The sequence below is a fragment of the Somniosus microcephalus genome, chromosome 13 (genome assembly GCF_052327205.1).
Source record: "Somniosus microcephalus isolate GS21.2 chromosome 13, FLI_Smic_1.0, whole genome shotgun sequence".
Taxonomy (NCBI): domain Eukaryota; kingdom Metazoa; phylum Chordata; class Chondrichthyes; order Squaliformes; family Somniosidae; genus Somniosus; species Somniosus microcephalus.
The window spans coordinates 129,652,186-129,665,421 of NC_140999.1; the positions used below are offsets into that span (position 1 = coordinate 129,652,186).

The following is a 13,236-nucleotide window of genomic DNA, read 5'->3' on the forward strand; positions in this document are numbered from 1 at the left end:
CTGTCGTTAGCTTTGCCATTTTTCTTCTTCGTATACAATTACTTTTATTTTTTCTTCCCTTGGTTCATGCTCTTGAAGACCGGACACAGTAGAAGCAAGGCAGAGATGGAGAAAGGGGGGAAAGGCAGTTGCCAAGTAGGGGAAAAAAGAAAATGACAGCTGCAACAAACAGAGACTGTATAGAGACATCTCGGGGTGTGTCGGGGGGTATGGAGACAGCAGGAAAGAAAGTGAAACAGCCGGCGGGACAGAAGAAGGCAGGGCAATGGCCAGAAGGAAGAGCAGCAGAAAGTGGATTTTCCACTTGCATCTTGCACACAAGGGAACTGTTCAGTTTTACTGTGCAGCTGGTTGCCCGGGTGAGATTTTCATGGCAGGAAAGGGACAGTTCCATGCAGGAGTCCTGTGAATACAAAGTCTGCAGCAATCTCAAATAATCAGTCCTCATCGACCTAATGAGATAGCAAGTCCCACATTTTATTAGTTCATTAACTGGTAATAATGCAATGAGTAGCTAATTGTCCTAATCACCACCACTCCCCCTCAAATGTAAAAGGTTTCATGTCACGTCAAGCAATCTCTTTCTTATTCAGCACTGCTGAAGAGGAGGGGTTTATATTTCACCAGAAAGCAAACTGCATTGACATGTTTTTTGATGAACTAAATTAAACTCCACCAGATTCAGACTCTTGGATTAAACTAGATTTATGGAAAATTCAAACTAGCCCAATGTTATGTACTTTAAAAAAAAACACACTAAATCATTTGTGATCATCTGCATTGTGATTCTTCTCAAAGGAAAGGTTTTTATTCTAATTGTAATGATTAATAATTTCCAATTAATACAAGAAATTTCTCCCAGAATTGAAATCCCCTGGGCCTTGGGCATGTCGGTGTTGTTATCTGGATGGGGACGGCAGAGCATTTCTTGTGCCTCCCCCCACCCACCCCCTCCCAACCATGTCGACATCCCTGAAAGAGGCATGATGAAGTTCCATCAGGTTTCCTGCCAGTTCCACCTCCGTTGCCCCATTGCAACCTACTCCTGTATTAAACAGGTATTCTTACTTGCCAGGAACGGATGTTGAGGAAAGTGGGCCTAGTGCAATTTACCATGGTTGGTTTCCCTACAATCTAAGGGTGATCGATTATCATTGGGAAAGTGGCAAATGCAAAAATGAGCATTTTAAAACATTTTTCAAATCTTCGGCTGGTCCACCTATGCTGTGGCAAAATGCTGCATTGATATCCCCCTCTCCCACTGAAGCAGGTGGCTCAATGGTGCCAAAAATGGCACGAGAGACTGCTCGTATTATGCTAACGGTCCTAAATCCTGGGATTTGGGACAGGGTTCAAGACACATCCATGGGGTGGCAGACTTTCTGGCCTACTCCAGACCCAGCCCCAACCAAGGGCTCCCAGGAATATCTGACCTCCCATCTTTCAGGTCTACAAGCACCATTACCTGGGCTGAGGGCACCAGAGACCTCCGTTACCATGCAAGTAGAAAGAACTTGGATTTATATAGCGCCTTTCAGGACCTCCGAACGTCCCAAAGCGCTTTACAGCCAATGAAGTACTTTTGAAGTGTCGTCACTGTTGTAATGTAGGAAATTCAGAAGGTAATTTGCATATAGCAAGCTCCCACAAGCAACAATGAAATAAATGACCAGATAATCTGTTTTAGTGATGCTGATTGAGGGATAAATATTGGCCAGGACACCGGGGAGAACTCTTCTTTGAATAGTGCCATGGGATCTTTTACGTCCACCCAATAGGGCAGAGGGGGCCTCGGTTTAACGTTCCATCTGAAAGGTGGCAATCAGCTGGTGAACTTGGAACCTTTCAAACTGTGGCACTTAAAACAGAATTAAATAGCTTCTGGTCTAAAGGTACCAAGTTATTGTTGTGTCCGTGTGGTAATAGAGACACTGAAGGCAGGAGTTGGTTTCACAGGTGTTTACTGAACAAAGTCTGGAGGTGAACTAACTGATACAACACAATATACAGGCGTATATAGCCCGAGTGGCCATTACCGGCATTACAGTACACAGGGGGCTCTTAAAAGGCACATACACTGCAATTCCTCCCCTTTTAGCCAACCAGTACATAATATTTTAAGTAATCATTAATTACATGTTACAAGAACAATAATCTACACATTGCTGCAGTTAATCAATTATGTCAGTCTCTCTGGAGGCTTCCTGACTCGGTCCGGATAATGCCTCGGTGGTGTAGTAGGTTCTTTTGGCAAGGCTGATTTGGCTTGAATGCCAGTGTCGGGTTCATCTGGTTCCAGTATCACCGGATCGGAGGTAGATACTATGGGTATCTCTACTTCATCATTAGGCGTATAGAGTTGTGGTGTAGGTTGTCCCTTTTCGGATGACTCTATTTGGTCAGCATGGCGCCTTATTATGCTTTCTCCAATGTCCACGGTATACATCAGCAGTCCTAGTCGTGTGCAGATAGTTCCAGGCTGCCATTTCTCGGTACGGTAGTCCCGGGCCAAAACTTGTTGACATATCTGGAAGGTTCTAGTTGGCCTTTCATTCATGCCTTGAAATTGCCGGTTCTCCACGTCCCTTCTGATGTTTGGCTTGATCAAATCCAGCCGGCATCTTAGGCTTCTATTGAAGAACATCATGGTGGGAGTTTGGTTTGTAACCATATGTGTTGCATTCCTGTATGCAAACAAGAAGTTATCCACCTCATGCTGAAGTTTTATGTCTTCATTACCCATGGCCTTTATGGCCTTCTTGAAGGTCTGGACAAACCTTTCAGCCAATCCATTGGTGGCGGGATGGTATGGGGCGGACGTGTAGTGCTTAACCCCATTGTTTTTTAAGAACTTCCTGAATTCTTCGGTCACAAATTGCGGTCCATTATCAGAACAGGTCTGTTCAGGCAGCCCATTCCTGGCAAATATGGTCCTTAATACTGTGATGGTTTTTTCTGTGGTGGTGGTGGACATCTTTATTACCTCCGGCCACTTGGAGTGTGCATCAACCGCGATTAAGAACATTGAGTCCATAAATGGACCAGCAAAGTCGATGTGCACCCTTTGCCAGGGAGATGACGGCCACTCCCATGGATGTAGAGGGGCTTGTGGTGGAGCGTTTTGGACCTTCTGGCATCCTAGGCAGCTCTTGGTCATTTCTTCGATGTCTCCATCGATGCCTGGCCACCATACAAACGCCCTGGCTAGGTTGTTCATTTTCACTCCACCCAGATGCCCCTCATGAAGCTCCTTTAGCACTTTATCCTGGAGTTTGGGTGGAATCACCACTCTGGATCCACACATCAAGGTTCCTCGGCACACTGACCGCTGTTCTCTTCTTTGCGAGAATGCTGGCAACAGTGGTTCGCCATGTGCTGGCCATCCCTTCACTGTTAAATCGTAGGCTCGTGAGAGAATCGGGTCATTTCTCGTTTCCCTTTCAATGGCAGAATTTGTTACTGGTAGACATTCGACTATGGTAGAGTGGAACATCTCCACTGGGTCTACTGTAGGTGCCTCTTCTACTGTGCTGTTTTGATCCTTTGTATTCTATGTTATATTGGTGTGCCCCTAGAAAAAGGGACCACCTCTGTAGCCTTTGCGCTGTCATAATGGGAACACCCTTTTTAGGGTTGAATATGAAGATGAGGGGTTGATGGTCAGTCAACAAGGTAAATTTTTGTCCGTGTAGGTAATGGTTGAATTTCTTCACTCCCCATACCAGGCTGAGTGCTTCCCTGTCGATTTGGGCATAGTTACGCTCAGCTGAGTTCAATGAGCGTGACGCAAAAGCTATCGGCCGTTCCGAGCCATCAGGGAATCTATGCGATAATACCGCTCCTACGCCATAAGGGGATGCATCGCACGCCAGTCTGATTGGCAGTGATGGGTTGTAATGAGCCAAAACTTCCTTGGACGTGATTAAGTCTTTGCATTTATGGAAGGCACGTTTACAGTCTTCGTTCCATTTCCAAATTACTCCTGTTTGTAGCAGTTCATTAAGAGGGTGCAGAAGAGTTGATAAGTTCGGTAAAAATTTATGATAGTAATTTATTAATCCCAGGAACGACCCTAATTGTGAAACATTTTCAGGTGCTGGGGCTTTTATGACCGCTTCAATTTTTTCAGGTGACTTATGCAACCCTTCCTTATTAATTCTGTGGCCACAATATATTTGATTCTGGAAAAATTCGCACTTGGGGCGATTTGCTCGTAGGCCCTGCTCTCTCAGCCTAGTGAGCACCTGCTCCAAATTGGCAAGGTGCTCGTTGTCGTTTTCTCCTGTTACAAGGATGTCGTCTAGGTAGCATTGAGTCCTCGGAATCCCTTGGAGGACTTGCTCCATAGCTCTTTGCCAGATAGCTGGAGCTGATGCTACTCCGAAAACCAGTCGATTGTACTGGTACAGGCCTTTGTGTGTATTTATTGTGAGATGCTTTTTAGAGGCCTCTTCAACCTCCATCTGTAGATATGCCTGTGCCAAGTCAATTTTGGTGAAACGTTTCCCTCTGGATAGTGAGGCGAAAATATCTTCTATCCTCGGAAGAGGATACTGTACCGTGTGAAGGACCGGGTTTACAGTCACCTTGCAGTCTCCACAGATGCGAATTTTTCTCTGTTCTTCAGATTTATCATTATTCAACATTTTCTTCATGACCGGGACGATGGGTGTTGCCCACTCGCTCCAATCTATCTTGGATAATACGCCTGCCTTTTCCAAATTCTCCAGCTCTGCCTCGACTGCTGGACGAATTGCGTATGGCACCGGTCTTGCCTTAAAAAACTTGGGAATTGCCGCATCTTCCACTTTTATTGAGGCGGTGATGCCTTTCAAGGTTCCTAGTTTCTCTTGAAACACTTCCTTGGCGTTGGCCAAGATGTCTTTTAATCGTTCAGGTATGACGTCATCATCATTTTTTTCCTTACTGGTCACCGTCAGTGCCTGAATGGAGTGCCAGTCTAAACGTATCTTCCTGATCCATTCACGTCCCAACAGCGGTGGACCACCATCTTGTAGAACGTATAAATACAACTTCTGTATTTCCTTGCCGTTGTATACAACAGGCACCCTTATTTTTCCTTTGGGGTATACTTTCTGCCCCGTATATGTTTTCAAGATAATGGATGTGTCTTTTAAAGGTATATGCGGAAATAACCGCTCGTAATCCCGTCGATTTATGACGGTCAGAGCTGATCCTGTATCTAGCTCCATTTTAACTGGGGACCCTGCTATCGTGAAGGTAACCCAAATGGTCTGGTAATCTTCTTTGGCAATTACATTATGTAATTTGAGACAGCTTAGTCTCTTGTTTCCGGAGTCGCTATCGCTCTTCTGGTCTTCGGAGCTACTGTCCATCATCATTTGTACCTTTCTGTACTTTTCTTTATTGGTTTTTTTTTCCTGTCCGTGGATTTTTTTTGTCCAGATCGGCATACCCGTGCAATGTGTCCAATCTTTCCGCATTGCCTGCATACTTTGTCCTTGAACCAGCAGTCCCTCTGGTCATGGGTGGATCTGCCGCAGCGATAACATCTCTCGAAACCCTGTGTCATTTCATGGGTGCCGAAGTCCTGTGTCTTTTGCTGTATCTCTGCAGCTCCTCTTGCGGCTGCTTCGTATGATACAGCCATACTGAAAGCCTTGTCCAGTGTCAAATCTTTCTCAGAAAGCAGCCTTTTCTGTGTTCCTTCACTTAGGAGACCGCAGACGAATTTGTCTCGAAGATAATCTGCCAGTCCTGCCCCGAATTGGCAGTGCTTTGATAGCTTTCTTAATTCGGTGAGGTAATCAGCGTTACTTTCATTCTTGTGTTGATTCCTCTTGAAGAATTTGAATCGTTCCGCTATCAGCAGCGGTGTTGGGTTTAAGTGCTCCTGTAGGGTATCAACAATTTCCTTAAAATTCTTGTCCTTTGGTTTGGCTGGAGTGATTAAGTTTCGTAACAGCCCATATGTCTTTGCGCCCATTAGATTTAGAAGTACTGACGCCTTTTTATCATTTTCTATTCCATTTGCGGAGCAATATACCTCCACTCTTTCCACATATGTGGTCCAATCCTCTATATAGTTATCCTGGAAAAAAAATGGCGCTTCCCGCGCTTTTCTTTCTTTCCTGCAGAAAAGATATGGCGCTTCCCGCCGCTGCTGCCGATGACAACGCTGTTTTCCGCATTTTTTTTTATATATACAGGTGGAGACTCGTTCCCGCTGGACTCTCTCTGCTAGGTCCGAACGCCGACCTGCTTGCAGCGCCGGCCGTCTCCCGAGTGCTCCCCCCCCCCCCGTCTGTTTCTGCTTGCCTCCGCCTTCGCTGCTTGGCCTCGCTGCAGAGCCAGCCGATGGAGCCCCAGCCCGCCGCCCAGGAAGGATTATTGCAGTACCTGCCACCAGCTCGGCTAGCTGGTGAAACCACAGCTTTTTTTTTTTCTCTTGCTTTTCTTCGACTTTGGACGTCTGAGGAATCGATGTCCTTGAGGTGCTGCCGAATTGCAGGTAAGTCCGTTTCCAATTCGTCGCCACTGTTGTGTCCGTGTGTTAATAGAGACACTGAAGGCAGGAGTTGGTTTCACAGGTGTTTACTGAACAAAGTCTGGAGGTGAACTAACTGATACAACACAATATACAGGCTTATATAGCCCGAGTGGCCATTACCGGCATTACAGTACACAGGGGGCTCTTAAAAGGCACATACACTACAGTTATATCCAAACAACCATTCAACATAATGGATGATTCACCGAGACAAACCACCCTACTTTACAGCCTCTAAAGTATCAGGGCCTATTAAATACAAGAAAACTAAAAGGTTACTTTAAAGCTTGCTAGTGTTTAACTTGAGGTACATGACTGGATATTAACAGGTGCCAACACATACTCTGAATTCAAGTAGCCAGAAAAAAGTTTGTTTATATTAAATTTTTAAAAGGGTAAAAATACGTGTTGTTATTGGCAGGTAATATAAAACACCTGCGGCCAGTGTGGGAAACCAGAGAACATCTAAACTGCTTAGTCACTGAGTAAATGGTGAGGTCACTCATTTCAGTTTTAACCTGCAGTGCTTCCCTGCCACTTCCGATAATAAAATGTGTTTCAATATTATAGTGAGTGCCCATATTATTTATTTTCGTAACTTTTTTGGTGTCAGGTTTTGTATTCGAGGTGAGAAGTAAAGGAACATTTTCTCACTTCAGCCACCAAGTGTCAGCATCGAGCATTTTCAGGTCAGACACAGAATGGCCAAATGCACAACAAAACTCCTTCAACTCTACCCCCGCGATGTCCCTTGTCCTCAACTTTAGCAGAACATTCTTACTAGATCAGTGTGATATTTAACATTTCCTGCACAGTTCATCCTGTGGCCTTCCCGAGTGAGATTCCAAAACTTAGTGTCGGATTTTTTTTTTTTTTATATACAAATGGATAATTTCTAACCAAATGGTAGTTTTTAAATTTGTTGGCCCAGCTGGAGAAGGAATAAAGCAATGAAAGTAATTGTATCCCATTGAAAAGATACAAGAAAAGGAAATAGATGAAAATTGGCCTGAGAAAGACACACAAATGAGAAGGATACCACAACCCAAATTAAAGGGGAACAATGTTCAGGTTTACTTTGCTACAGTATTCTACAGCACCAGGGCTGGAACAGTATAAAACAGTTCTGATGAAGGGTTTCGACTTGAAACGTTGACTATTTCTCTCTCCATGGATGTTACCTGGCCTGCTGAGATTTTCCAGCATTTTCTGTTGTTGTTTCGGATTTCCAGCATCCGCAGTATTTTGCTATCGCATGGAACAGTATAAACTCCCCGACCATGCCTGTTCTGTTTTCTCAGTGAGCACTGGCTCTTCACTTAAACTTAGCTGCCAAATTCCCAGACCTCTCTGCCATCAAGACTACGCTTCTCCACTAGACTAGTGATCTAGTGACTAGTGGATCGCGAGTGGAGCTCGGGCCAGGGATCGCGAGAATATCAGTGCTAATTTGATCCTGTGAGAGACAACATCATTCATGTCCGAGGCCAAGACCCAGGAGCGAGGACGAGCCCAGCAGCGAGGTCAATGCCCAGGAGTGGTGCAGCGGGGTCGGGGTCCAGGGAAGGTGTGGCACGGGCCAACAGCGAGGTCGGGAGGACCACAATGCATCCTACGAAACCCAGGCAGAGAGGACCTGCGGGAAGGAGGGAGGAGGACAGTAGCATGATGTTTGTGTGTGTGCGCTAAGCCGTTGTAGCAGAGCCTGGTCTCCAATCATCTTGGATCCCCTTGCCATTGGACCAAGACCTTGCTCTATCAAGCCCGTGTGGTAGCTGGTGTGCAACGGCCACCCCACATTAAAAGAATTCACGCACTGGCATCTTCCACCCTTTAAAATGAAGTTCGGGACCTGGAACGTCAGGACCCTCATGGACAACCCCAACAGTGACAGACCAGAACGCCGTACTGTTATCGTTGCCTGGGAGCTCAGACGTTTCGACATTGACATCGCCGCCCTAAGTGAGATCCGGCGGGCAGGGGAAGGCCAGCTCAAGGAGCAAGGTGGTGGCTACACCTTCTTCTGGAAAGGCAACAACCACCGTCTGCCCCACCTGTGACAGAGACTGTAGGTCCCGCATTGCAGTCATCAGTCACCTGCGAACTCATTTTTAATGTGGAAGCAAGTCATCCTCGGTTCCGAGGGACTACCTAAGAGAGAGAGAGATAACTTGTGAAAGGCATGAAACCCATTGCATACTTTTTGTATTGTGATCATTGTAATCTCGTTACCCTTAATTGGATAGCTCTTTCAAAGAGCCGGCACAGACACTATGGGCACGATCTTTCCAGCCCCGAGGAGGCGGGTATGAAGGCGGGACTGCCCGGAAAATGGCAGAAGCTGGGGGCGGGTATCCAACCCGCCTCTGTGCCATCTTGCCGAGAGGCGGGTAGCCGACCCGCGTCGGGTCCCGTCTCAAGGGGATTAGTGCCACTTATCTGCCTGTTAACAGGTAGTTAACGGGCAGATAAGCGGATTATCCCCATTTTACCCACACAAGTGCGGGCTTCCCGAAGGCTCCGAACCCCGTCAGGGTCACCGAGGCGAGCAGTGGGGCTGCGGGGGGTCGGAGAAGTGCAGGTAAGTGATGGGTGCAAGTGTGGAGAGGTGAGTATGTGAGGTGAGTGGAAAGTGTTAGTAAAAGTTTACTTACCTTTGTTTCTTCCTGCAGATTTCAATCGGCGGGTATGTGGAGAGTCTCGCACCTCCGCAGCAGAGATGACAGATAGCCGTTGCATTCACCAATGCAGCTACCATCTAATTTCTGCTAAATAAAGAGGTTTGATGAGTCTTGAATTCACAGAGCTGTCAAACGACAACAATTCATCTGTCAAAAATTTTTGACAGATGAAGTCATACGTTGACGTTCTCTGTAATCGGCTTTCCCTTAATTGGCCTGCTAAGACTGCTGGGTGGGCTTAACAAGGTCAATCAAGGGAAAATAGCATGGGTTGGCCAGAAGTTGATGGAGGCGGGACTGAAACCTGACAAGTGGGAGTCCCGCCTCCAAAAGCTCCCCATTGGCAAAATCCAGCCCTATGAGCTGAATGGCCTCATTCTGTGCTCTATGATTTGGGTGTACACTGCCATGCAAAAATGCAATATGATATAGGGACAGCCATAATCAATAATGCTCAATGGCAACTTCTGTTCAAATTGCACTCACACAGTCACTGGGGGTAATTATAAATCGACCGATTTTCTTTTTTGAGCAGACTGTAAAACGGACTGCCGATTAGTTATCGCCCATTTTTCGCCAAAGTTAAAATTGCCCCCCAGTCTACTGGCAAAGGGTTTTGGAATCTACTCTCTTAGTGCAGGCCACCACCAAGATTGAAAGCAGTATCAGCCTTGGCCTTTTATCCAGGCTTCTCAATTTCAGAAAAGCACTTCATGGAAGTGGAGGGAAAGGTCATTCCTGGTTTATGCAACTCTTGGCAGCTGGTTCAGACCAGAATTGTTGGGAACAGGTTGAATGCCTGCCCTTCGAGAGAGTTGGTGAATGGATTGGAAAGTCCAGAGTCAGGCAGCAAGTAACTTGAAGGGGAAAAAAATGAGGATTCATATCTGGCATAAACCCTACTTCAAAAGGAAGCAGTGTGGTTTTCTACAGAATGATGCTGGGAAATATGATTTGATACTGGGCTCAACACAGTTAATCGTAGAATATTGAGGTAGCAACAAGCAGAATTAATTGTTCTTGGTATGAATGCAGTTGTATGTGGAACAAAGTGGTCCTGGGTTTCCCATTTGAAAATATGGCTAAAAATAAAAAAAGCTAGGAGACTGAGCAGAAATCCCCTGTGTGAAGGTTCTTTTTGAAGCTGCTCAGGTTGATTTTCCTTTTGGTTTTAGAAACCCTTCCCCAGAACTTAAAAGGTTGATGGCTCAGCTAATAGGGAGAGCTTCTTGGAGCTTGTTACTGGGCTCAAAAGTTGCAATTTAAAACAAGAATGAACACTTGCTTCCTGTATGAGCTAGAGGGAACCAAAGTCAACCGTCAAGATTAGATTGGATAGGTGGATGAAGGAAAAGGGGTTGAAGCAATATGGGAAGAGGGTGGGTAAATAGGATTAGAACCATTTCCTCACGTGGAGGGTAAATACTGACAGACTGGTTGGGCCAAATGGCCTGTTTCCTTGTAACATTTGTGTGTTTCTATGTAACTATATAGGTACTGGCTTACATGATTTTCCAGTACTCGGCCCCAATGTTCCTTCTAAGCTGCGAGCGTGCGCAGCCATGCAGTAATCTGCAAGGTCCCGTGCAGGTCGCTCTAGTTTTTACATTGGAAATACCGAGCATGTGCAGAAATTTAAAGGGACCGCGCATTGAAAGAAATAGGCCACGCAGAACAAAGCGCAGCTTACAGGGGACATTGCTCAGCACCCTGATATTCTTTCATAATCTAACATTTAATGTTATTAGAGTATTCAGAGATGTTACGCAGTTGTATCTGAAACACTACAATTTACTAGGGCCGCTTTTCCTGGGTGACTCGCATCTGCCTGCTCCACCAGCGCAGCAAGCTCAAAGTGTGCTGGGTCTGTCTGGCCTCGGGACATCCATATTTGGTGGGCTCGGTCATTACCATGTTCGGTTGCACCTCCAGTTCAGTCTCATTCCCTGGAGGACTTTGAACTTAGAATTGGGTCAGAAGGGGCACCGCTGCTGCAGCCCAAGAGGCCTGTAGGCGTGGCAATAAGTGCCATGGTCAGGCCTTCTGGCTGCCTTTGAAGAACAGAAGCCAAAAGGCCACCAGGCCTGAAGGCTGCAAGGAAATGATGGTACCTTTTCAGACCTCCATTTGCATTGCTGTTCGTCTCCCCAGACTCTGTTCTCAGGGATGGTCTGGGGCAAAAGCCCAATGCCATCTTGACCTTTGTGTTGGGAAATAGACATTTCCCTAGGCACTAAACCCCCACCCCCCCCAAAAAAAAAATCAACCCCACTGTGTCTTTTCCAACATAACGATGCCTGTGGAAAAGTATTCAATGCCCTAAATTACACAGTATATTTGTTTCCTCACTGCAATGGAATGGTCAACTTAGCTCAGTTGGTAGCAGTCTTACTTCGGAGTCAGAAGATTGTGGGTACAAGCCCCACTCCATGACCTGAGCACATAATCTAGGCTGACACTCCAATGCAGTACTGACGAAATGCTGCACTGTCAGAGATGCCATCCTTCAGAGGAGATCTGCCTGTACCAGGTCAGGTGCATGTCAATTCCCATGGCACTATTCAAAGAAGGACAGAGAATTCTCCCAGTGTCCTACCAACAATCCTCCCAACACCAAACACATCTCATAGCTGCTTGTGAGATCTTGCTGTGTATTTTCTTATAGAGCAGTCACTGCACTGCAAAGTAATTCATCACATGAAGTGCTTTATGAGATGTGATGAAGTATATAATTGCAAGTGTTTATTTTAATGGAATATGTCATATCAGTCACTTTTATTCATGGTTTCTTAAATGAATACTTAAGTCTACATTATTTAATAGACAGAAAAATAAATGTTAGGGAATAGATAATAAGCCAATAACTCATTTCCAACAGTACAATTTAAATCATGGACATACAAAATTAAGCTCTGTGAGCATATTACACCTTTGATTATTCCGAGACAAGTGTTTAAAAAGCTTTTGTTTCTGTTTTAAGTTTTACTGTGTGAATTTACAGGTCTTGTTGCTGGGGTCAGTTTGATTTTTACTTCTGCTAATTAACCGTTGTTATGTCAACTGACTTTCACTGTGTGGCCATGTCACACACGACTCAAGGAGGTGACATTTTACAACACTGATGGTTCTAATGGTGTGAACTGCCAGGAAGAAAGGGTTTTTATTAAATTAAAAACACAGCTCGAGTGTCTGTAAACCATTTGATTCCACTGTTGAAAAGGGCTCATTCCTTCTCATACACAGGCACAAGCCTCTTTTGCTCCAGGGAATTCAGTTTGCTATGTTAACTTTCTGTGAATGACCACATTTCCTGTGCAGCTCATTCTTGGCATCAGTTCAGCTCTGGTGTGATGCAGTCACTAACAAAAGTGGTTCTGAAAAATGGTTTTATAGACTTGGGAGTAATGGCACAGGATGTGGGAGCCTCATGCCACAAGAGGCACATGGACATGGGTTTGGGCCTATGATTATCTAGGTGTGGAGCACCTAATCTTTCACCCACACCAACCAGCGGTCAGAAGAGTCCCCACAAGGCGGAGAAATTAGAGAGCCATCGCAGTCATTCTTGTGCGAGTGCCTAGCAACTGGTTTCCAAACGGTACCCTAGCGAGGGCCTGGGAGCAGATTGCCCACATAGCTTGGAGATGGTGTGTAGAACAGAGGGGGAAAAAACTTGCCCAAGCAGACCAAAAAAAAGTCTTATGTACAAATAAACAATCTCAGTGCCCCAAATAAATCATTTTTGTCACTTTAATTAAGAGCTAAAGTCTGATCCGGAGTCACAATTAAAAGCTCATGAAGTGTTTAGCAGCTATCAACTTCAAGTAACAAATCACAACCAGGCACAATATTTATCCTCCTTTCCTGTGATTAAAATTAGACTTCCAACAAAATGGCAGAATTTGTGGAATTCCACAATATCTTACGATGCAGTCCATATCCGTTACCACGGAGACGGTCACTCAGCTGGCTTGGCAGGAGATGTGGAATTTTACTTCATCAAAAATCGCAGCAAAACACATT

At 45.4% G+C, this 13,236-nt stretch overlaps 1 protein-coding gene across 1 annotated transcript in view; it reads right to left on the reverse strand.

Moving 5' to 3' along the window:
- Positions 1-13,236, reverse strand: part of mims2 (mitochondrial inner membrane scaffold 2) — a 71,025-nt gene that overhangs the window by 6,320 nt on the left and 51,469 nt on the right. The window lies entirely within an intron of this gene.